This window comes from Spea bombifrons, chromosome 4 (genome assembly GCF_027358695.1).
Source record: "Spea bombifrons isolate aSpeBom1 chromosome 4, aSpeBom1.2.pri, whole genome shotgun sequence".
NCBI classification, from domain to species: domain Eukaryota; kingdom Metazoa; phylum Chordata; class Amphibia; order Anura; family Pelobatidae; genus Spea; species Spea bombifrons.
In genome coordinates, this window is record NC_071090.1 from 32,080,121 (window position 1) to 32,106,473 (window position 26,353).

The window sequence follows — 26,353 nt, forward strand, 5'->3', positions numbered from 1 at the left end:
CAGCTAATTCTGTAGGATTATGTCTGTCTGTATATCGTCAAGCTGGTAAGTGCTATTGGGGCTCGGGTATGTTTTTGTATGACTAGGACTTCAAGCCACAAACATTGATGAATTACATCAATTCTACAAAGTGCCGGTGAACAAAATCCCGGCCAGATTGATAACTACTGGAAGAGCTTGACTGTGGTTATTGTTGCTGTGATCGTGGTGATATAAACATGTTTTGAGCCTAAGAGACAATTACTTATCTTCTCAGTAATGTTCCATTAGATGTATAATACGTTCCCCACATAGATTGTTCTTTTTTCCCCCATTTAAGATCCTTTACCTATTACAAAATGGGCAACTTGGACAACAGGACAGCAAATGCAGATCAGCTGCTCACGCAAGATGTTGAGAGGTTTTGTAACAGCGTGGTGAACCAGTATTCAAACTTAAGCAAGGTGAGTTTCCTCATGGCTCTTCTAGTTGTGAGTGTTTTGTTACCTTTTTTTTTTTTTTTAGTTTCTGCTGGGTACTTCAAAAATAGGCTATGGCCCTTTATGCTCTTACTGTATTCCTTTCACAAGGAAAATAATTATAAAGTTAATGTAGCTGCCATTTATATTACCGGTGTATTACTTACACTGTGAGATTTACAGACAGGGGCCTCCTTTACAAATGTATCCATAGCTATTTTACCCCAATAAAGTGGTCTGTAGACTGTTGTACTTTCATGACTGCGTTTACATTTTATATAGCACCAACAGATTTGGTAGAGCTGTTACGATAGGGTACCGTAAAAGTAAATGCAACTTACAAATGAACATACGTTAAATATACTGGTACCGAAGATGACAATCTTTTGGCTACACTTATTATGCCTCCCCTTTTATTATGCTGTTATTTATCAATACACTTTACACACATGCATACGCTGTTCTTGTGAATAACGTAATCATTTGCCACCTTAACTAGTGGCTTGCTTTCCTATTCTCCTATATTATAGATATTTCCCATTATTGTTGCGGGTATATAGAGTTGTTTTATTGTGAGTTTCATTTGTTATTTTTTTTTCTTCAGCCATTTTTGGATATCGTTCTGTATATCGTCAAGCTGACAAATGCTTTTGGCGTTCAGGTATGTTTTTGTGTGACTAGGGCTTCTTTAACAACACAAGTCACAAATATTGATGAATTACATCTATTGTGCAAAGAGCAGAGGGCCAAAATCCCGGTCAGATTGAACAGATTTGACTGTGGTTATTACTGCTGTGGTCATCATGATATAACCAGGTCCCACCCCCCCCCATGTTATCTGAATTTTTCATAATGTAGAAAATCAGCCAGGACAAATCATTCTTCACATGCTGATATATTTTGTTTTTTAGTTGCATCCAAGTCAAAGCCTCAATATTATACGCACATGGATTACTTTTAAGAGTTTATGGTAGATGTTTTTTTTTTTTTTATGGTATATTGATTATTTTTTTTATTCTTTCAAGTAACCTTTTAATATATTGTATTAATATTATATAATATTATCTAAAGGGCTCCATTTTGCTAGTAACTGGCTTTCACTCAAGGCAGTCTGTTGTGCAATGGTGTGGGGCATCCGGCTTTATTAGAGCATAAATCTCCATGGGGCTTCCAAGAGATGCAACATTACAATGTGAACATGGTGGTTTTTGGCTACTCACACCAGACAGGAGACCATCAGAAAATGTTACTGGTAAGAATTATTTGCATGTCATACTTTAGTAATATTTTTACGTTTGCTATAGAAGATGGTGACAGTTATTATTATTATTTACTGTGGGATATAGGTAGGCTGAGGCAGTGGGAGACACTCTGTATGCCTGGGTCTCTCAGATGGCTTCATCTGCATATAGCTGTGTAAAAAGTAGACTGTTTATTGATTTTAAGTGGTCAGTGTCTATGCTGGCATTTAATGTCTGTGGTGTGCTTTTTGATTATTGCAGATCTAGAGACTGTGGTTGGTTACCTGGTTGTCAGCAGTCCGTTCCTCACCCCTAACCACCCCGCGTGGACTGAGCTGAGCTCCTTGAGGTGAGTGAAATAATGGTGGGATAAACGATGATATACTCTGCAGCCGGGCATGTTCTTAATGTTTAATGCTTTGCCTTGAAGGATTATTACCAGAGTGGAAGAATGCTGCTGAGGATGTCTCAGGCATTGGGACGAATCGTCCTCACAGGACGGGAAATGACAATATCTTACATAGAGACCATATGACTTTGGGAACGTTACGGGACCAAGTCATTTACCCAGACACTCCAGAACACTGGAAACGTAAAGGTATTCCTGATAAGGCGAGAAAAATGGTCCGGTATGTTGAAACTTCTCTTCTAATTTTCTTACACACTGAAATGACTTGCTTAGCTGTATTTAGTTAAGTGGCTTAACTACTCATCTTTGTTTTATATTCACTCCCTAGGTATTGAAGGAATACCTTGACAATGTGCAGCTGGGTTAGATTTTGGAACGTGAAGGCGGCTGGGACAGTGTTCAAGACTGGATGTACTGAGTGGGGGCGAAAAGCAGAGGATGGCAGTACGTATTTGATCTTGGTTTTAATTTACAGACTACAGAATTCTGATTTTCTAGCATTGTATATGTGTCAATTTATAGGCTGAGCTGGTGTGTTCAGTGGATGAGACACACTGCGATACTAGGATTACAGAGGAATTGGATTTAACTTTCAATATTCTGTTTTTGACCGCTAATAAATCCATCCAACTATCTCCAATTTGTACTTGCTCAACAATGAAATGAAATGGGGAAAAAAAAACATAGTAAAACTTTATAATAGAAGCAAGTCTATAATAAAAGCAAGTCCTGGGTAATCTAACTTCAAATTCACATTTTCTGAAATTAGTATTTTTCACTGTGGCTATGCTAAATCAGTCACTTTGGATTATTGACTTTGATTACGATACACAAGAGTCTTACAGCTCTGGCAATAACACCAATGTGCACAAAACTGTAAATATGGACAGTTGAAGATCCCTATGGAACCCTGTGCTAACTAATCGACCAAAGCTTCGCTCCTGTAGTTAATAAAACTAAACACACGGTGCCCAAGCAGTGGAGATTGGGATTCCGCATACGCCCAGAGCTCCTAAACTGAAACATGCTAAGTGAAGGACGGCAGGCAGTTTATAATTGTTTGACGTTTATAAAGAAATGTCATTAGCGCGTGGACCTTATAAATTCTGTGACATTTTCTGCCGTTGACAGAATTTTATCCACAGAAGCCATCCGATCGTGGAAACTTTTTGCTGTCCGTGTGTTCCAAAATCAGTTGCTTAGACGTCGTCTTACACACGCTCCAGATTTTCATACATTGGTCTTCTAATGCCGTCTGTTGTCTCCAGCACGTTGCCTCTTTCAACTGTGAACAAAGCTATTCCAACCTAAGAGGATAAGAAAAGGAAGCACAGTGTCACACAGAAAGTCCCTATGGAAGCACCACGAGGTAAATCTTTTAAACATTTCATGAAAGCACTGCAGAGTCTGCATAATTGTATTTAAAAAAAAAAAAATCATAATTCCCTTCATCTCTAAAGAAAATGCTATGAAAAGGGCTCCTAGCCTGAAAAGAAATGGTAGACCATGCGTTTATTCAAGACATTGTGTATCTTCATTAACCTTCTAGACAGATACACCTGTTGACCACACTACAACTTCTACTACTACCACTACTTGGAGACTTAATGTGCCCCTTTTGCTAAACCCGCATTTATAGTTCTTTACACTAAATACGTATATGTAACTATGCTTAGGCATTAAATAAGCAAGGCATATATGTTACAAACCCACCTTAAGTGTATACCCTTGGGAGTTATCTTCTCCTTCTCACTGAATCTACATGATTATTCCTCACCATTATGTTACCTTTACGCCGTTGTTCATTTGTAAGGGTGGGTGGGGAGAAGGTTTAGGACATGGATACTGATTAGATAAAGGTGTCCCTGGCTCTCACAGATCTCCGCACAGACCTCAGCTCTATTAACCTTCAGAACTTCAGAACTCAATCAATTTACTCTCTCTCCTATCTCAAACATGACATGCCCTTAACAACGCCACCTCTGTCTATAACTCCACTCTCGCATCTGCTCTCTATCATGTAGCACCAGTTACTACTCGCTCCTCGCGACGTTCACGCTTCCAACCCTGGCACATGACCGTAACCCCAACACCTACGTCGATGTTCCCGCACCGCTCAACGTAGTTGGCGAAAGTCCCCTCATTCCATGTCTGACTTTCTGCGCTATAAATGAATGCTATGTTCCTACTACTCTGCCTTCAATCTCCTCCCTGTCTTACAACCCTAAACGACTCTAATAATGCTTTCAATTCCCTGCTTCAACCGATCCCTACGACCCCTTCCACTAACCTTAATGCATCAGACTTTGCCACATACTTCGATAATAAAATGAAAACTATCAGAGATGACATATCTGCACAGTCACCACCCTGCCCTCATCCTTAGGCTTTCAATACCACCTGTATGCTGATGAAGCCCAGATCTATCTATCCTCCCCTGATCTCTCTCCCTCTGTCTTAGATCGTGTAACTAACTGCCTTGCATCTGTCTCCACCTGGATATCAACATGTTTCTTGAAACTTAACCTCTCCAAAACAGGACTTCTCATCTTCCCGCCTTCCGATGCTAAGACTCCCCCATCAATTTCCCTCATTGTTGATTGCGCCATCATCTCCCAGTCTACTCATGCACACGAGGTCTTGGTGTCACCCTTGACCTCCGACCTTTCGTTCACCCCCCACATTCAGTCTGTCTCCGTCCCCATCTTAAAAAACATTGCCAGCATCCATCCCTCCCTTCCAAACACAGCATGCCACTTAGGCTCTTGTCCATGCCCTGATTGTCTCCCATCTTGATTACTGTAACTCTGTCTAAGCTGGTCTTAACAGCTTCACCGCTCTACAATCCACCAGCTCTCCCCTCTGTCAGTCTCTTCACTGGCTGCCTGTGCGCCTCAGGATTCATTTCAAAATCCTTACTCTTACCTTCAAAGCCCTTCGGTTCCCCTCCCTACATCTCCTCGTTCATCTCTAAATACGCTCCACGCCGCTCTCTGCTCATCCAATGATCTCCTTCTCTCCTCTGATTTCTAGCTCTCATGCACGCTTACAAGATTTCTCCAGGGCTGCCCCTATCCTCTGGAATGCCCTCCCCCAGTCTATCCGTCTCTCTCCCTGCCTTCGATCCTTCAAAAAATCCCTCTTCCCCACTTCTTTAAGGCCGCTTATATTGCACATTAACACCCCCCCATATTCCCTTAGCTCACCTCTCCTAGTCTCTCTAATGCAGTACTTACACTAGTGTGGCTGCTCCATCCCTTACAATGGCACTAAATCCCTCTAGATTGTTAACTCCTTTGCGCAGGGACCTCCTCACCTGTTGTTGCTGTAAGTCAATTTGTTATGTTACATACTACTTGCTATGTCCTGTCTACCCGTTGTCCAGCGCTACAGAATCTGATGGTGCTATATAAAACATAAATAATAAGTCTCTTCGCCTATCACATTGTGCATTATACAGGGCCAGCTCAGCCCTTGAGGCTGGACAAACCGGCAAACTGAATTGTAAAGCGAGAAAGCTGAAACCCCAACCCTTGCCAATGCGAGTGAGTGGGCGCCTTTCATAGGAATAGGCGGCAGGTACTGAATCATAGTTGGGCCTCATTCTGTGTCCTTGTGGTCAGTGGGACAGTCGATCGCTGTTTAGGGAGAACCTCAACTCTTGTTTGATGAGGCAAAGGCCTCTTCTTACGAGACGTAATTACCTCTGCCAAGAAAGCGTGCATTGCCTTGCTCATTTTAAGGGGATCCTTATGTTGTAATGCCAGTGCCAGGCTTAAGGCCTGAAGATGGCACAGCCGCACCACCAGTATATGTGCAAATCTGTTTTTTTTGGTGATACACGTGGTGTTTCTAATATTAGAACTACATTTTTATTATTTTGCTCCGTAATATTGAGGTCACTGATTCATGTTTCCCCTCTCTCGCAGTACTACCTCCACATGGACAGCAGAGGAAACAGCAGATAACAGATGACGCCATTGAATTCAGCTCTTAAGTGTTTTATGCTGATAAATATCGGTGTACACTGGAAATCGAAAGTAACTTTTTTTTTTTTTTTCCTTGAAGTTTAGTTCCGAAGCGAATGCTATAATTTCTTTTTGGTTTTTTTTTTTGACCAAAGAATGGCCGTAGGATCGTAGATGATTGTGTCACTTCTTGTTTTGCACTAGATACCGCTGGCTAGACTAGAGGATCCCCTAAGCACCTGGCTCTGATGGGATACGCTGCATCTGCTGTAACGGTTTTCCTTTTACATTAATCTCCGGTTCAATTTTTTTGCACCTGACTAATCGGTTGAGTAAAATCCCTGAGCGTTGGCACTTGGCCAGTTGACAGGTTCGTATGTCTCACTAGGTGTGCGGGTTGGACTGAATTCATACGTCGTCAGATTTTATACAGTTCCCTGATAAAGATTTACATGTCCTTCCCAGTAAGATTTAAAATCTATTAATTTAAACTAGTAGGATGACTTTTTACATTGTTAAATGGAGCAGTCTCTACTGGAACGTAAACCATGTATTGTAGATATGTGTTTTGGGGGGGTTGAGCAAATCGTGTAACATAGAAATGTGCTTGATGAAGGCATGCACTACGTATGCAATAAATTGAATGTGTGTGAATCCTTCCCCAAAGTCTCTACTCTGTGCTTAATGTCATCCTGGCAAATGGTAAACATTCTGGGTAAAGTTTGATCCACAAACTTACTGCATTCGCTGGAACAAATCCGTACGGTTGGCTCTAACCAGCGGCCATAGAAAACTTCCCATGCCATGCGATGTAGAGACTCAGACCTTAAACGGTCCTTGGTCTGTTTTCCCCCCAATTATTGCTAAAACCTTTTGAAGTAACCTGTGTCACCGTGGATATTTATAAGGCATCCAAGGTAATTAAAATGTGCAAAAAATGTTTTTCTCCTGAACACTCCACCACCATATTATACCGGTAAGGAAGCGGGTAGCTGTAAACTTGCATAAACTACATGGATGAAATCCTATGAGGAATGCCCTAGTATACACTCCTACCTTCCCACTGTAATAGGATACTTAATCATTATCCCATGGAAATCTGCAATGAAGTATATGTTGGAAAATCACACAGACGTTTCACAAGTAGTGATTTCTGAAATACCATAAATTATCCAATTTATGTGCTGGGGGGGGGATGACTTCTATGACTGATCGTTAAAGTAGTCTACATAACTGAAATCCAAACATCTGCCACAATTCCTTTTGATCTTCAAATGTATTCAAGTTTCTCTGGTCGGAAAGTTAATAGAGAGATTCAGTGCCTCGTCGGAAATAGATATATTTCAAATGAGCAAATTCCCTGGTCGATTGTAACTTCAAATTACTACGAGTGACCATTGTTGGTGACCCATTAATTTTACTCGCATTTCCTTATGTTCCATACTATGCAATGATGCACTTCTTGTAGTTGGAATCTCACTTACACAATATCCGATTTCTAATACTTTGTGGGCAACACATTGATGTATTCCCTTCAAATGTTCCCCGTACCTCCCGCTTATTTAAATAAACAGGTTGTTGTGGGTTAATAATGATAAAAACACAAATTGTCTACACCGCTTGGTGGTTTTAAACCTTCCGATATAATACAAACATAAGGGTTGGATGTGAACGGACACAAAAAAAAAAAAACACGTCTGAGGAAGCAGACTGCATGGAAACCGGTACCCTCGTCTGAAGAACTGCTTGCACGCCAGCATCTTAGATCTGCACCTGTGTTCAAAATCACTGTTACTTAAAACGACTGATTACAGCGGCCGCAATGACGGAAGGAATGTAAGTAAGACCATTCCGATACCTTATTATATATTTTTTTAATAACATACTCTTTTTTTTTACTAACCAATAATAACTTCAACTTGATGGCAAATAATACATTACCCGTAGAAACTCATACACCTTATTTATCAAAATACAACCCATGAAGTGGCATGAAGCTGGAGGTATGTATCGGCTACTAGGATACTGTTCTGCTGGCATAAATCACCGGGCTCATCACGCGGGGTGTAATATCACGTCACTGTACACTACATCACTTATCCAAGACGAGAATGCAAGGTATACAGGTCTGCGCTTGAGTAAGTGTCGTGGGGAAGCCTTCCCTATCCATAAATATTTTAACCCCTTAATGACAATTGTCGGTTCTGGCACGTCATGCACTAACATCAGGTTAGTGACAATTGACGTGCCAGGACCGTCATGACTTTAAGCGGGTGCAGAAAGCGATCTACGTTCGCTTTCTGCACCCAAACGGTGTTGCTGTAATGCCTCGACCTCGAGGCATTCAGCAACACCACGATCGGCACTAGGGGCCATGTCTGGCCCCTCCCCGGGGTGTCAACTTCCGCCATACCTTGTATGGCGGCGGACGCCCGTTTTAAAAGCGTTTAGGAGGCGATCAACGATCGCCTCTTAAACTTAAATGGTGTCGCAGGAGGCATTCAGCGACACCAAATACTTACCCCAGGACGGGCGGTGACCGCTCTCCGCTCAGCCGCCGCTGCAAGTGATCTTTGCCATCCGCAAGACGGTGGCCACCCTGTAAAAAAAAAAAAAAATAAGTAAAAAGCAATTAAGTTGAAAAAGTTCGCTAGATGGTCTCCAGACCCTCTAGAGAACTCTGGCTCCACTTGCAGGTTGAATACAGGTACTGCATTCAACCATGCAAGTCAATGGAGCGCATCTTTCTAATCACTGTGATTAGTAAAATTAAATTAAAAATAACAATTAGAAAAAAATAGTTTAAAAAAAAAAAACCAGTAAAATGTAAAAATAATTTCCCACTGATGTCACTATCAGGGGAACCTTCAAGTTAAAAAAAATGTAAAAATAAATAAAATTTATATATGAAAAATATATTTTTGTGAGCAAGTCCTAAAATTGCACATTAGCTTAAAACAATTCTCGCATGGAAAGAGTTAAAATACTGGCATATTAAATGCCCAAATTTATGATTTGATGGGGTAAATTGAATTGGCTGGGTTCAACAATGTCCCAATTAACACGGGGGGAAGGATGGCCACACATCTAATTTCCAATTAGAAAAATGCACGCGTCCCAAATGTGGCCTTTTAGTTCCCCACTGGACTCAGGAGAAGTTGCTGAACACATATTGGGGTGTCGTGTGACAGCGGCATATACCAGGAGCTGTAAATTCATACATAAAGTAGGTGTGTGGGGGGGAAAATACACACAAAAAAATACTACTGCAAACTTGCTGCAAAATGCTGGTGGTAAAATGTGTGCATGCAAAGAGTTAAAATACCAGCATTTAAAACACTCTGGGGTGTCTAGTTTTATTGGGCGCACTGAAATGGCCCGGCTCACCTCTCACCAGCTATTTTCTGTGCATTCTATATCTCCTGACATGTGATATACTTACTGCCCCAGCCCCGACTCTGCGAACAGTGTGTGCGCGTGTGCAAAGTGCTCCACCTGATTTCACGCAGCTAACCCGTGGAAAGTGATTGGACTGCAGTGGAGGAGAGCAGCTGCCGCTGCCCCCTAAGGTTAAGTACCCTATTTTTTAAATCTTAATGAATGTGCCACTTTCCATCACCGGATGCCACTACCTGGGAGTTCACCAAGTTGGACAACAAGGAAGGACAGAGAAGGCCTGGGAGACTCCCTGCAATCAATATTCCACTGAACTGTCAAGTGCTGCCTACTGCTTTTTGTGTTTCCCCCACCTCCATTCCATTCCCATCACTATTTTCCTTCACATACCGTGTTCACAATCCTCTTGTTCCTCTTTTCTCTTTCCTCTGTTGTTAGTAAAATCATTATCTCTCTCCAGCCATCTGCAACCCCACACTATGTCTGTAATGCACCATGACTACTTTCTTCTCCCCTTCTCTCATCCCAAGCACTTTTCAACGTCACCTCCCCTCACTCCCGTCTTGGCTACTGTTACTCTGTCTTAGCTGGTCTCCCTCTTAACCGTCTCACCTCTCTACAATCCACCATGAATGCTGCTGCCAGACTCATCTTCCTCTCCCGTCGCTTTACTAACGTCTCTCCCCTCTGTCAGTCTCTTCACTGGCTGCCTGTGCGCTTCAGGATTCATTTCAAAATCCTCACTCTTTCTTTCAAAGCCCTTCACAGCGTTTCCCCTCCCTACATCTCCTCGCTCATCTCTCTAAATACACTTCACACCGGTCCCTCCGCTCATCCAACGATTTCCTTCTACCCTCTCCTCTGATTTCTAGCTCTCATGCACGCTTACGAGATTTCTCCAGGGCTGCTCCTATCCTCTGGAATGCCCTCCCCCGGTCTATCCTTCTCCCCACTGCCTTCGGTCCTTCAAAAGATCCCTCAAGACCCACTTCCTTAAGGACGCTTATAATATTGCACATTAACAACCCCCATATTCCCTTAGCTCATCTCTCCTAGTCCCTCTAATGGAATACTTACACTAGTGTGGCTAGTCTATCCCTTACAATGGCACCTTTTAACTATGGTGTAATACACCCTAAATCCCTCTAGATTGTAAGCTCCTTTGAGCAGGGCTCTCCTCACCTGTTGTTTCTGTAAGTCAATGTGTTATGTTACACGCTACTTGCTATGTCCTGTCTACCCATTGTACAGCGCTCTGGAATTTGATGGTGCGATATAAAACAGTAAATAATAAAAATTCGGTTTTGTAGTCCTTTGCCAACTACGGAGCTGAAGATAAACCCAAACACACAAAACTATTTTATACAGCCATAGTTAGCGCAGTTACTGCAGGTCTTGGACGCCAATCGTATCATATTCCTCTTTTTTTTTTTTTTTTTTCCTGGGTCGGGGCGGCATTTCAGACACAAAGCTATTCTGCTGGCTGAAAAATGGTCTAATCGCTATAAGCAACCACAGCAATAATCAGCTGGATCACTCCATTGGGCTTCATGACAAAAAGACTAGAGCTGCAGTTAACCTAATGAAGCTGAGGGTGTTATGTGTTATGTATGTTATAATATAACTGATTAAGCGAAACCAGTTATCAGTTTTCATAATGTTTTCCTCTGATGCAGAAGGAGTCTTTCTGGCATCTTTTCTTTTTTATTTGCTTTTTTCTTCATCTGAAATTTTACTGTTTTGTTGTTTGTTTGTTTTTTGCATGGGTCCTTTCTTGGAGCTTGAACACGAGAAAACATATTTGTCAATTGGCAGAAAAAGAGAGCATTCATCAAATGGTAAGCAATTAATATTTAATCAATCAAAAGACACAGGGGATGGGGAGGAAAAGCCGGCTTTGATGGGCAGTCACGTATTATAGTACCCGCACCACGCCAGAGACAGACTGGGAAAAAGGACTGAAGAGTGGAGAGCATTTCATTTGGTGAACAAAGGGGTAGGCAAAGGGCAAGCGTTGGCTTTATATTGGGTGCTGTCCGACGGTAACACTCGCCAGCACCGCATAATGAAAATGCCTACCTGTACCCTCCTAGCATTATAATCATGCTAAATAGAGACAGCCCTTGGTGGCCCTGGGTTGTTCCTCTCCCTACACAGATCTCCATTACTATTATTACACATTTTATCCTCGCTACACTTAAGGACAGTCTATTCTGTCCTCAACGTGGATCTGAAACCAAAAACGAACTACTGTCTACCTCTCAAATCCCTAAAGTGGGAATTAAGGAGTTAATACATATTATATGTGTTTATCCATAAGTCTCTGCTTCCATTGGAAACTCTGCAGGTTTTTGAATTCCGGACAGCACTGATTCGTATTCAATTTCTTTGTGGTACATGGTGCTAATTAACGCCCAGCAGTAATAGCCGTGTAAGGCCTCACGCATACACCTTACACTTACGGTGCTCATGGCTTCCTTTTTATTGACTTTCAACTCCGTAATCTGACTCTTTATCTGTTGTTAAAAGTCGTGGCAAGAAACCCAATCCTATTTCAGTTATCTGGCTGTAATCATCAACCTGACCGCTGTCCAGTCCTGTTCTCTGGTGACCTGACACCACTCCTGTGTAATTCGCCTGCTACCCTTGCCGAGTGACCGGACTGCGAGTTACCTACAGCCGTTGGTAAGTGACCTCACTACGGACCAAATGTTTTAGAACCCCTTCTGCTCGGTTAAGATAACTACTGCAACCTATTCCTGTTATTTGCTTTTTTAAGGGAACATACATGGAACAAGCATAAAGCCACCTTGAAGCTAAAACAAGACCAAGAACTGTCTCAGGACACACGGGCAGCCTCGATGGACTTCGGCGGTTCTGCTGTGCGGAAACGTTGGGGATCTTCCACATTATCTGCTCTTCTGCCATGTATGTATTGATTTTTTATAATTTATGCTCTAGTAGCACTTTTGTGCATAATAAAGTATTTTGCTTATTTTATTTGAACGCACCTCAATACTGCTGCTGCCATATTCTAAATATTCTGAATTTCCTTGTAACAAGGGAAATGCATGGCTTTCTTGTCACTCATTGGCTGCTTTTTTTTTTTTTTTTTAAGAATGCATTTTAATGCATATTTAACATGATTTTTTGTGAAGCTGTCTGTGACATTATATTTTCCCTTTAAGATAAGCAGTAACAGAACAGTGATATTTATCCATAGTTGTGAGTTTTTGTGTTGCCACCTACCTCTGCCGCATCAGGTGAGAAGAATCGTACGCGCCGAGACCCAGAGGCAATGATCAGGAAATACACACGGGGCTCGAGGCAGGTACTTCTCAAACATGTGTTAAAATATTGCAGTTAGTTAAATGTTTGGGGTCTGCTAGCTGTTTTCATGGAAATTTGTAGCTGTAATATAGCAAAAAGAGTTTTCTAATAATCAATTAGCCTTTTAAACTTAAACTTGAATTAGTGATAACAACGTGTCATCAGACCGCAGGCTGTTTTCTGTATTTCTGATCTGGTTGATATTTTGATGGGCCAAATGTGTATGCGTGTGTGTGTGAATATAATTGCTGTAAAACATAAATACTGTGTATATATACATATACAAACATTAAAGATTAAATGTGTTTTTACCAAGAAAATGTAAAATTATAGAATCCAATTACAGGACTATGTGAAACCTGTGCTGACAGCTGTGTGTTAAGAAAAGAATCTGCTACCATGCTGCTGCAGATCATCTTCATCAATGAAATGATCTGTCTCAATCTTTCATCAGCTAAAAAGTCGGGGTCAGGTCCGTTGTGCGCATGCGCGGGCTTCCAGTTTGGCGCATGCGCAGTAGGGAGACGGCCACTTCCGGGTTTGGTCGACTTCCGGTTTAGTCCGGCCCGTTGTGCGCATGCGCGAACTTCCGGTTTCGCGCATGCGCAGTAGGTGGATGCCCCACTTCCGGTTTGGCGCTGACTTCCGGTTTAGGGTCAGGTCCGTTCTGCGCATGCGCTGACTTCCGATTTCGCGCATGCGCAGTAGGTGGATGCCCCACTTCCGGTTTAGCTTCAGGTCCGTTCTGCGCATGCGCTGACTTCCGATTTCGCGCATGCGCAGTAGGTGGATGCCCCACTTCCGGTTTAGCTTCAGGTCCGTTCTGCGCATGCGCTGACTTCCGATTTCGCGCATGCGCAGTAGGGGGATGCCCCACTTCCGGTTTAGCTTCAGGTCCGTTCTGCGCATGCGCTGGCTTCCGATTTCGCGCATGCGCAGTAGGTGGATGCCCCACTTCCGGTTTAGCTTCATGTCCGTTCTGCGCATGCGCCGACTTCCGGTTTGGCGCCGACTTCCGGTTTGGCGCCATATAGCTGCCAGTCAGCTGGTAGAATCTCGGTTTTGACGGTCACCTATCTGCGCGCAGCCTGTGCAGTATCGTATTTCTGCCACGTGGCTTTATTTTAAATCTGTTCTGCATCCATCAAAAGCCTTGTATAAGGATATTGCATTTCACCGATTTTCTCAAGAATCTTGTGCCTCTGTGAAAAGTGCGCTATAACATACATACATGTGGTGGTTTGCAGTGCGATCATCGGCCGCAGCAGAAACCTCTTCAACTTTATAGCCACCATGCCTGCCGTAAGCATTCTTGTGTTGCCTTTTTTTTCTACTTAATCGAAAGATTAGACATTGGGGGACATGCTAAAACGTGTGTGCTTGGTAGCGGCTATGTCACACGACCAGATTATATTTCCTAGAGCCGATCGCTGCCAGACGCTTTTCTAGTTATTATAGTAAGCTAAAACGTTTGTTTTATGTTTGTTTTCTTCTTTTGGCCTCTGTGGCATGGCATGAGTGAAGATGCACGTCTCTTAAAACATTCTGTCCGTATATTAACTTTATTTTATCTTCTAGCCTGTGGATATATTTGTGCAAGGAGACGCTGAGTTTGTAAGCTCAGGAGAATGTTGCATTTAAGTGTTTATATATGATATGTAAATGTGTGTGTGTGTGTGTGTGTGTGTGTGTATATATATATATATATATATACATATATATATATGTAGCCATGTTGTCCTGAACCATCTCCCCTTAAGGTATTCCGCCTCCCTTTTGGGAAGTACATGTAGGTCATGACATGCTGTCTAAGAGAAAAACAATAGAGGCCTACAAGGCAGAGATCTGTTCTGCTGTGTTTGTCACCTTTTAAAACCTATATCTTCAAAAAAACAAAATCATGCAAAGCAGGATCTATGGACAATTTTTGCCATGGCTTAATGATGGTAAAAACTGTAGCTGTGTATGTATATATATAAAATGTGTGTGTGTGTGTGTGGAAACTTTAGCTACAGCTAACATAGTCTTGAACAAGGCTAAATAACTGGACATACAAGATGGATTAATCGTGTCTAGCAGCTAATTCTGTAGGATTATGTCTGTCTGTATATCGTCAAGCTGGTAAGTGCTATTGGGGCTCGGGTATGTTTTTGTATGACTAGGACTTCAAGCCACAAACATTGATGAATTACATCAATTCTACAAAGTGCCGGTGAACAAAATCCCGGCCAGATTGATAACTACTGGAAGAGCTTGACTGTGGTTATTGTTGCTGTGATCGTGGTGATATAAACATGTTTTGAGCCTAAGAGACAATTACTTATCTTCTCAGTAATGTTCCATTAGATGTATAATACGTTCCCCACATAGATTGTTCTTTTTTCCCCCATTTAAGATCCTTTACCTATTACAAAATGGGCAACTTGGACAACAGGACAGCAAATGCAGATCAGCTGCTCACGCAAGATGTTGAGAGGTTTTGTAACAGCGTGGTGAACCAGTATTCAAACTTAAGCAAGGTGAGTTTCCTCATGGCTCTTCTAGTTGTGAGTGTTTTGTTACCTTTTTTTTTTTTTTTTAGTTTCTGCTGGGTACTTCAAAAATAGGCTATGGCCCTTTATGCTCTTACTGTATTCCTTTCACAAGGAAAATAATTATAAAGTTAATGTAGCTGCCATTTATATTACCGGTGTATTACTTACACTGTGAGATTTACAGACAGGGGCCTCCTTTACAAATGTATCCATAGCTATTTTACCCCAATAAAGTGGTCTGTAGACTGTTGTACTTTCATGACTGCGTTTACATTTTATATAGCACCAACAGATTTGGTAGAGCTGTTACGATAGGGTACCGTAAAAGTAAATGCAACTTACAAATGAACATACGTTAAATATACTGGTACCGAAGATGACAATCTTTTGGCTACACTTATTATGCCTCCCCTTTTATTATGCTGTTATTTATCAATACACTTTACACACATGCATACGCTGTTCTTGTGAATAACATGTAATCATTTGCCACCTTAACTAGTGGCTTGCTTTCCTATTCTCCTATATTATAGATATTTCCCATTATTGTTGCGGGTATATAGAGTTGTTTTATTGTGAGTTTCATTTGTTATTTTTTTTTCTTCAGCCATTTTTGGATATCGTTCTGTATATCGTCAAGCTGACAAATGCTTTTGGCGTTCAGGTATGTTTTTGTGTGACTAGGGCTTCTTTAACAACACAAGTCACAAATATTGATGAATTACATCTATTGTGCAAAGAGCAGAGGGCCAAAATCCCGGTCAGATTGAACAGATTTGACTGTGGTTATTACTGCTGTGGTCATCATGATATAACCAGGTCCCACCCCCCCCCCCCCATGTTATCTGAATTTTTCATAATGTAGAAAATCAGCCAGGACAAATCATTCTTCACATGCTGATATATTTTGTTTTTTAGTTGCATCCAAGTCAAAGCCTCAATATTATACGCACATGGATTACTTTTAAGAGTTTATGGTAGATGTTTTTTTTTTTTTATGGTATATTGATTATTTTTTTATTCTTTCAAGTAACCTTTTAATATATTGTATTAATATTATATAATATTATCTAAAGGGCTCCATTTTGCTAGTAACTGGCTTTCACTCAAGGCAGTCTGTTGTGCAATGGTGTGGGGCATCCGGCTTTATTAGAGCATAAATCTCCATGGGGCTTCCAAGAGATGCAACATTACAATGTGAACATGGTGGTTTTTGGCTACTCACACCAGACAGGAGACCATCAGAAAATGTTACTGGTAAGAATTATTTGCATGTCATACTTTAGTAATATTTTTACGTTTGCTATAGAAGATGGTGACAGTTATTATTATTATTTACTGTGGGATATAGGTAGGCTGAGGCAGTGGGAGACACTCTGTATGCCTGGGTCTCTCAGATGGCTTCATCTGCATATAGCTGTGTAAAAAGTAGACTGTTTATTGATTTTAAGTGGTCAGTGTCTATGCTGGCATTTAATGTCTGTGGTGTGCTTTTTGATTATTGCAGATCTAGAGACTGTGGTTGGTTACCTGGTTGTCAGCAGTCCGTTCCTCACCCCTAACCACCCCGCGTGGACTGAGCTGAGCTCCTTGAGGTGAGTGAAATAATGGTGGGATAAACGATGATATACTCTGCAGCCGGGCATGTTCTTAATGTTTAATGCTTTGCCTTGAAGGATTATTACCAGAGTGGAAGAATGCTGCTGAGGATGTCTCAGGCATTGGGACGAATCGTCCTCACAGGACGGGAAATGACAATATCTTACATAGAGACCATATGACTTTGGGAACGTTACGGGACCAAGTCATTTACCCAGACACTCCAGAACACTGGAAACGTAAAGGTATTCCTGATAAGGCGAGAAAAATGGTCCGGTATGTTGAAACTTCTCTTCTAATTTTCTTACACACTGAAATGACTTGCTTAGCTGTATTTAGTTAAGTGGCTTAACTACTCATCTTTGTTTTATATTCACTCCCTAGGTATTGAAGGAATACCTTGACAATGTGCAGCTGGGTTAGATTTTGGAACGTGAAGGCGGATGGGACAGTGTTCAAGACTGGATGTACTGAGTGGGGGCGAAAAGCAGAGGATGGCAGTACGTATTTGATCTTGGTTTTAATTTACAGACTACAGAATTCTGATTTTCTAGCATTGTATATGTGTCAATTTATAGGCTGAGCTGGTGTGTTCAGTGGATGAGACACACTGCGATACTAGGATTACAGAGGAATTGGATTTAACTTTCAATATTCTGTTTTTGACCGCTAATAAATCCATCCAACTATCTCCAATTTGTACTTGCTCAACAATGAAATGAAATGGGGAAAAAAAAACATAGTAACACTTTATAATAGAAGCAAGTCTATAATAAAAGCAAGTCTGGGTAATCTAACTTCAAATTCACATTTTCTGAAATTAGTATTTTTCACTGTGGCTATGCTAAATCAGTCACTTTGGATTATTGACTTTGATTACGATACACAAGAGTCTTACAGCTCTGGCAATAACACCAATGTGCACAAAACTGTAAATATGGACAGTTGAAGATCCCTATGGAACCCTGTGCTAACTAATCGACCAAAGCTTCGCTCCTGTAGTTAATAAAACTAAACACACGGTGCCCAAGCAGTGCAGATTGGGATTCCGCATACGCCCAGAGCTCCTAAACTGAAACATGCTAAGTGAAGGACGGCAGGCAGTTTATAATTGTTTGACGTTTATAAAGAAATGTCATTAGCGTGTGGACCTTATAAATTCTGTGACATTTTCTGCCGTTGACAGAATTTTATCCACAGAAGCCATCCGATCGTGGAAACTTTTTGCTGTCCGTGTGTTCCAAAATCAGTTGCTTAGACGTCGTCTTACACACGCTCCAGATTTTCATACATTGGTCTTCTAATGCCGTCTGTTGTCTCCAGCACGTTGCCTCTTTCAACTGTGAACAAAGCTATTCCAACCTAAGAGGATAAGAAAAGGAAGCACAGTGTCACACAGAAAGTCCCTATGGAAGCACCACGAGGTAAATCTTTTAAACATTTCATGAAAGCACTGCAGAGTCTGCATAATTGTATTTAAAAAAAAAAAAAATCATAATTCCCTTCATCTCTAAAGAAAATGCTATGAAAAGGGCTCCTAGCCTGAAAAGAAATGGTAGACCATGCGTTTATTCAAGACATTGTGTATCTTCATTAACCTTCTAGACAGATACACCTGTTGACCACACTACAACTTCTACTACTACCACTACTTGGAGACTTAATGTGCCCCTTTTGCTAAACCCGCATTTATAGTTCTTTACACTAAATACGTATATGTAACTATGCTTAGGCATTAAATAAGCAAGGCATATATGTTACAAACCCACCTTAAGTGTATACTCTTGGGAGTTATCTTCTCCTTCTCACTGAATCTACATGATTATTCCTCACCATTATGTTACCTTTACGCCGTTGTTCATTTGTAAGGGTGGGTGGGGAGAAGGTTTAGGACATGGATACTGATTAGATAAAGGTGTCCCTGGCTCTCACAGATCTCCGCACAGACCTCAGCTCTATTAACCTTCAGAACTTCAGAACTCAATCAATTTACTCTCTCTCCTATCTCAAACATGACATGCCCTTAACAACGCCACCTCTGTCTATAACTCCACTCTCGCATCTGCTCTCTATCATGTAGCACCAGTTACTACTCGCTCCTCGCGACGTTCACGCTTCCAACCCTGGCACATGACCGTAACCCCAACACCTACGTCGATGTTCCCGCACCGCTCAACGTAGTTGGCGAAAGTCCCCTCATTCCATGTCTGACTTTCTGCGCTATAAATGAATGCTATGTTCCTACTACTCTGCCTTCAATCTCCTCCCTGTCTTACAACCCTAAACGACTCTAATAATGCTTTCAATTCCCTGCTTCAACCGATCCCTACGACCCCTTCCACTAACCTTAATGCATCAGACTTTGCCACATACTTCGATAATAAAATGAAAACTATCAGAGATGACATATCTGCACAGTCACCACCCTGCCCTCATCCTTAGGCTTTCAATACCACCTGTATGCTGATGAAGCCCAGATCTATCTATCCTCCCCTGATCTCTCTCCCTCTGTCTTAGATCGTGTAACTAACTGCCTTGCATCTGTCTCCACCTGGATATCAACATGTTTCTTGAAACTTAACCTCTCCAAAACAGGACTTCTCATCTTCCCGCCTTCCGATGCTAAGACTCCCCCATCAATTTCCCTCATTGTTGATTGCGCCATCATCTCCCAGTCTACTCATGCACACGAGGTCTTGGTGTCACCCTTGACCTCCGACCTTTCGTTCACCCCCCACATTCAGTCTGTCTCCGTCCCCATCTTAAAAAACATTGCCAGCATCCATCCCTCCCTTCCAAACACAGCATGCCACTTAGGCTCTTGTCCATGCCCTGATTGTCTCCCATCTTGATTACTGTAACTCTGTCTAAGCTGGTCTTAACAGCTTCACCGCTCTACAATCCACCAGCTCTCCCCTCTGTCAGTCTCTTCACTGGCTGCCTGTGCGCCTCAGGATTCATTTCAAAATCCTTACTCTTACCTTCAAAGCCCTTCGGTTCCCCTCCCTACATCTCCTCGTTCATCTCTAAATACACTCCACGCCGCTCTCTGCTCATCCAATGATCTCCTTCTCTCCTCTGATTTCTAGCTCTCATGCACGCTTACAAGATTTCTCCAGGGCTGCCCCTATCCTCTGGAATGCCCTCCCCCAGTCTATCAGTCTCTCTCCCTGCCTTCGATCCTTCAAAAAATCCCTCTTCCCCACTTCTTTAAGGCCGCTTATATTGCACATTAACACCCCCCCATATTCCCTTAGCTCACCTCTCCTAGTCTCTCTAATGCAGTACTTACACTAGTGTGGCTGCTCCATCCCTTACAATGGCACTAAATCCCTCTAGATTGTTAACTCCTTTGCGCAGGGACCTCCTCACCTGTTGTTGCTGTAAGTCAATTTGTTATGTTACATACTACTTGCTATGTCCTGTCTACCCGTTGTCCAGCGCTACAGAATCTGATGGTGCTATATAAAACATAAATAATAAGTCTCTTCGCCTATCACATTGTGCATTATACAGGGCCAGCTCAGCCCTTGAGGCTGGACAAACCGGCAAACTGAATTGTAAAGCGAGAGCTGAAACCCCAACCCTTGCCAACGCGAGTGAGTGGGCGCCTTTCATAGGAATAGGCAGCAGGTACTGAATCATAGTTGGGCCTCATTCTGTGTCCTTGTGGTCAGTGGGACAGTCGATCGCTGTTTAGGGAGAACCTCAACTCTTGTTTGATGAGGCAAAGGCCTCTTCTTACGAGACGTAATTACCTCTGCCAAGAAAGCGTGCTTTGCCTTGCTCATTTTAAGGGGATCCTTATGTTGTAATGCCAGTGCCAGGCTTAAGGCCTGAAGATGGCACAGCCGCACCACCAGTATATGTGCAAATCTGTTTTTTTTGGTGATACACGTGGTGTTTCTAATATTAGAACTACATTTTTATTATTTTGCTCCGTAATATTGAGGTCACTGATTCATGTTTCCCCTCTCTCGCAGTACTACCTCCACATGGACAGCAGAGGAAACAGCAGATAACAGATGACGCCATTGAATTCAGCTCTTAAGTGTTTTATGCTGATAAATATCGGTGTACACTGGAAATCTAAAGTAACTTTTTTTTTTTTTTTTCCTTGAAGTTTAGTTCCGAAGCGAATGCTATAATTTCTTTTTGGTTTTTTTTTTGACCAAAGAATGGCCGTAGGATCGTAGATGATTGTGTCACTTCTTGTTTTGCACTAGATACCGCTGGCTAGACTAGAGGATCCCCTAAGCACCTGGCTCTGATGGGATACGCTGCATCTGCTGTAACGGTTTTCCTTTTACATTAATCTCCGGTTCAATTTTTTTGCACCTGACTAATCGGTTGAGTAAAATCCCTGAGCGTTGGCACTTGGCCAGTTGACAGGTTCGTATGTCTCACTAGGTGTGCGGGTTGGACTGAATTCATACGTCGTCAGATTTTATACAGTTCCCTGATAAAGATTTACATGTCCTTCCCAGTAAGATTTAAAATCTATTAATTTAAACTAGTAGGATGACTTTTTACATTGTTAAATGGAGCAGTCTCTACTGGAACGTAAACCATGTATTGTAGATATGTGTTTTGGGGGGGTTGAGCAAATCGTGTAACATAGAAATGTGCTTGATGAAGGCATGCACTACGTATGCAATAAATTGAATGTGTGTGAATCCTTCCCCAAAGTCTCTACTCTGTGCTTAATGTCATCCTGGCAAATGATAAACATTCTGGGTAAAGTTTGATCCACAAACTTACTGCATTCGCTGGAACAAATCCGTACGGTTGGCTCTAACCAGCGGCCATAGAAAACTTCCCATGCCATGCGATGTAGAGACTCAGACCTTAAACGGTCCTTGGTCTGTTTTCCCCCCAATTATTGCTAAAACCTTTTGAAGTAACCTGTGTCACCGTGGATATTTATAAGGCATCCAAGGTAATTAAAATGTGCAAAAAATGTTTTTCTCCTGAACACTCCACCACCATATTATACCGGTAAGGAAGCGGGTAGCTGTAAACTTGCATAAACTACATGGATGAAATCCTATGAGGAATGCCCTAGTATACACTCCTACCTTCCCACTGTAATAGGATACTTAATCATTATCCCATGGAAATCTGCAATGAAGTATATGTTGGAAAATCACACAGACGTTTCACAAGTAGTGATTTCTGAAATACCATAAATTATCCAATTTATGTGCTGGGGGGGGGATGACTTCTATGACTGATCGTTAAAGTAGTCTACATAACTGAAATCCAAACATCTGCCACAATTCCTTTTGATCTTCAAATGTATTCAAGTTTCTCTGGTCGGAAAGTTAATAGAGAGATTCAGTGCCTCGTCGGAAATAGATATATTTCAAATGAGCAAATTCCCTGGTCGATTGTAACTTCAAATTACTACGAGTGACCATTGTTGGTGACCCATTAATTTTACTCGCATTTCCTTATGTTCCATACTATGCAATGATGCACTTCTTGTAGTTGGAATCTCACTTACACAATATCCGATTCTAATACTTTGTGGGCAACACATTGATGTATTCCCTTCAAATGTTCCCCGTACCTCCCGCTTATTTAAATAAACAGGTTGTTGTGGGTTAATAATGATAAAAACACAAATTGTCTACACCGCTTGGTGGCTTTAAACCTTCCGATATAATACAAACATAAGGGTTGGATGTGAACGGACACAAAAAAAAAAAAAAACACGTCTGGAGAAGCAGACTGCATGGAAACCGGTACCCTCGTCTGAAGAACTGCTTGCACGCCAGCATCTTAGATCTGCACCTGTGTTCAAAATCACTGTTACTTAAAACGATTTATTACAGCGGCCGCAATGACGGAAGGAATGTAAGTAAGACCATTCCGATACCTTATTATATATTTTTTTAATAACATACTCTTTTTTTTTACTAACCAATAATAACTTCAACTTGATGGCAAATAATACATTACCCGTAGAAACTCATACACCTTATTTATCAAAATACAACCCATGAAGTGGCATGAAGCTGGAGGTATGTATCGGCTACTAGGATACTGTTCTGCTGGCATAAATCACCGGGCTCATCACGCGGGGTGTAATATCACGTCACTGTACACTACATCACTTATCCAAGACGAGAATGCAAGGTATACAGGTCTGCGCTTGAGTAAGTGTCGTGGGGAAGCCTTCCCTATCCATAAATATTTTAACCCCTTAATGACAATTGTCGGTTCTGGCACGTCATGCACTAACATCAGGTTAGTGACAATTGACGTGCCAGGACCGTCATGACTTTAAGCGGGTGCAGAAAGCGATCTACGTTCGCTTTCTGCACCCAAACGGTGTTGCTGTAATGCCTCGACCTCGAGGCATTCAGCAACACCACGATCGGCACTAGGGGCCATGTCTGGCCCCTCCCCGGGGTGTCAACTTCCGCCATACCTTGTATGGCGGCGGACGCCCGTTTTAAAAGCGTTTAGGAGGCGATCAACGATCGCCTCTTAAACTTAAATGGTGTCGCAGGAGGCATTCAGCGACACCAAATACTTACCCCAGGACGGGCTGTGACCGCTCCGGAGAGCGGTCACAGCCGCCGCTGCAAGTGATCTTTGCCATCCGCAAGACGGTGGCCACCCTGTAAAAAAAAAAAATAAGTAAAAAGCAATCAAGTTGAAAAAATTCGCTAGATGGTCTCCAGACCCTCTAGAGAACTCTGGCTCCACTTGCAGGTTGAATACAGGTACTGCATTCAACCATGCAAGTCAATGGAGCGCATCTTTCTAATCACTGTGATTAGTAAAATTAAATTAAAAATAACAATTAGAAAAAAATAGTTTAAAAAAAAAAAACCAGTAAAATGTAAAAATAATTTCCCACTGATGTCACTATCAGGGGAACCTTCAAGTTAAAAAAAAATGTAAAAATAAATAAAATTTATATATGAAAAATATATTTTTGTGAGCAAGTCCTAAAATTGCACATTAGCTTAAAACAATTCTCGAATGGAAAGAGTTAAAATACTGGCATATTAAATGCCCAAATTTATGATTTGATGGGGTAAATTGAATTGGCTGGGTTCAACAATGTCCCAATTAACACGGGGGGAAGGATGGCCACACATCTAATTTCCAATTAGAAAAATGCACGCGTCCCAAATGTGGCCTTTTAGTTCCCCACTGGACTCAGGAGAAGTTGCTGAACACATATTGGGGTGTCGTGTGACAGCGGCATATACCAGGAGCTGTAAATTCATACATAAAGTAGGTGTGTGGGGGGGAAAATACACACAAAAAAATACTACTGCAAACTTGCTGCAAAATGCTGGTGGTAAAATGTGTGCATGCAAAGAGTTAAAATACCAGCATTTAAAACACTCTGGGGTGTCTAGTTTTATTGGGCGCACTGAAATGGCCCGGCTCACCTCTCACCAGCTATTTTCTGTGCATTCTATATCTCCTGACATGTGATATACTTACTGCCCCAGCCCCGACTCTGCGAACAGTGTGTGCGCGTGTGCAAAGTGCTCCACCTGATTTCACGCAGCTAACCCGTGGAAAGTGATTGGACTGCAGTGGAGGAGAGCAGCTGCCGCTGCCCCCTAAGGTTAAGTACCCTATTTTTTAAATCTTAATGAATGTGCCACTTTCCATCACCGGATGCCACTACCTGGGAGTTCACCAAGTTGGACAACAAGGAAGGACAGAGAAGGCCTGGGAGACTCCCTGCAATCAATATTCCACTGAACTGTCAAGTGCTGCCTACTGCTTTTTGTGTTTCCCCCACCTCCATTCCATTCCCATCACTATTTTCCTTCACATACCGTGTTCACAATCCTCTTGTTCCTCTTTTCTCTTTCCTCTGTTGTTAGTAAAATCATTCTCTCTCTCCAGCCATCTGCAACCCCACACTATGTCTGTAATGCACCATGACTACTTTCTTCTCCCCTTCTCTCATCCCAAGCACTTTTCAACGTCACCTCCCCTCACTCCCGTCTTGGCTACTGTTACTCTGTCTTAGCTGGTCTCCCTCTTAACCGTCTCACCTCTCTACAATCCACCATGAATGCTGCTGCCAGACTCATCTTCCTCTCCCGTCGCTTTACTAACGTCTCTCCCCTCTGTCAGTCTCTTCACTGGCTGCCTGTGCGCTTCAGGATTCATTTCAAAATCCTCACTCTTTCTTTCAAAGCCCTTCACAGCGTTTCCCCTCCCTACATCTCCTCGCTCATCTCTCTAAATACACTTCACACCGGTCCCTCCGCTCATCCAACGATTTCCTTCTACCCTCTCCTCTGATTTCTAGCTCTCATGCACGCTTACGAGATTTCTCCAGGGCTGCTCCTATCCTCTGGAATGCCCTCCCCCGGTCTATCCTTCTCCCCACTGCCTTCGGTCCTTCAAAAGATCCCTCAAGACCCACTTCCTTAAGGACGCTTATAATATTGCACATTAACAACCCCCATATTCCCTTAGCTCATCTCTCCTAGTCCCTCTAATGGAATACTTACACTAGTGTGGCTAGTCTATCCCTTACAATGGCACCTTTTAACTATGGTGTAATACACCCTAAATCCCTCTAGATTGTAAACTCCTTTGAGCAGGGCTCTCCTCACCTGTTGTTTCTGTAAGTCAATGTGTTATGTTACACGCTACTTGCTATGTCCTGTCTACCCATTGTACAGCGCTCTGGAATTTGATGGTGCGATATAAAACAGTAAATAATAAAAATTCGGTTTTGTAGTCCTTTGCCAACTACGGAGCTGAAGATAAACCCAAACACACAAAACTATTTTATACAGCCATAGTTAGCGCAGTTACTGCAGGTCTTGGACGCCAATCGTATCATATTCCTCTTTTTTTTTTTTTTTTTTTCCTGGGTCGGGGCGGCATTTCAGACACAAAGCTATTCTGCTGGCTGAAAAATGGTCTAATCGCTATAAGCAACCACAGCAATAATCAGCTGGATCACTCCATTGGGCTTCATGATAAAAAGACTAGAGCTGCAGTTAACCTAATGAAGCTGAGGGTGTTATGTGTTATGTATGTTATAATATAACTGATTAAGCGAAACCAGTTATCAGTTTTCATAATGTTTTCCTCTGATGCAGAAGGAGTCTTTCTGGCATCTTTTCTTTTTTATTTGCTTTTTTCTTCATCTGAAATTTTACTGTTTTGTTGTTTGTTTGTTTTTTGCATGGGTCCTTTCTTGGAGCTTGAACACGAGAAAACATATTTGTCAATTGGCAGAAAAAGAGAGCATTCATCAAATGGTAAGCAATTAATATTTAATCAATCAAAAGACACAGGGGATGGGGAGGAAAAGCCGGCTTTGATGGGCAGTCACGTATTATAGTACCCGCACCACGCCAGAGACAGACTGGGAAAAAGGACTGAAGAGTGGAGAGCATTTCATTTGGTGAACAAA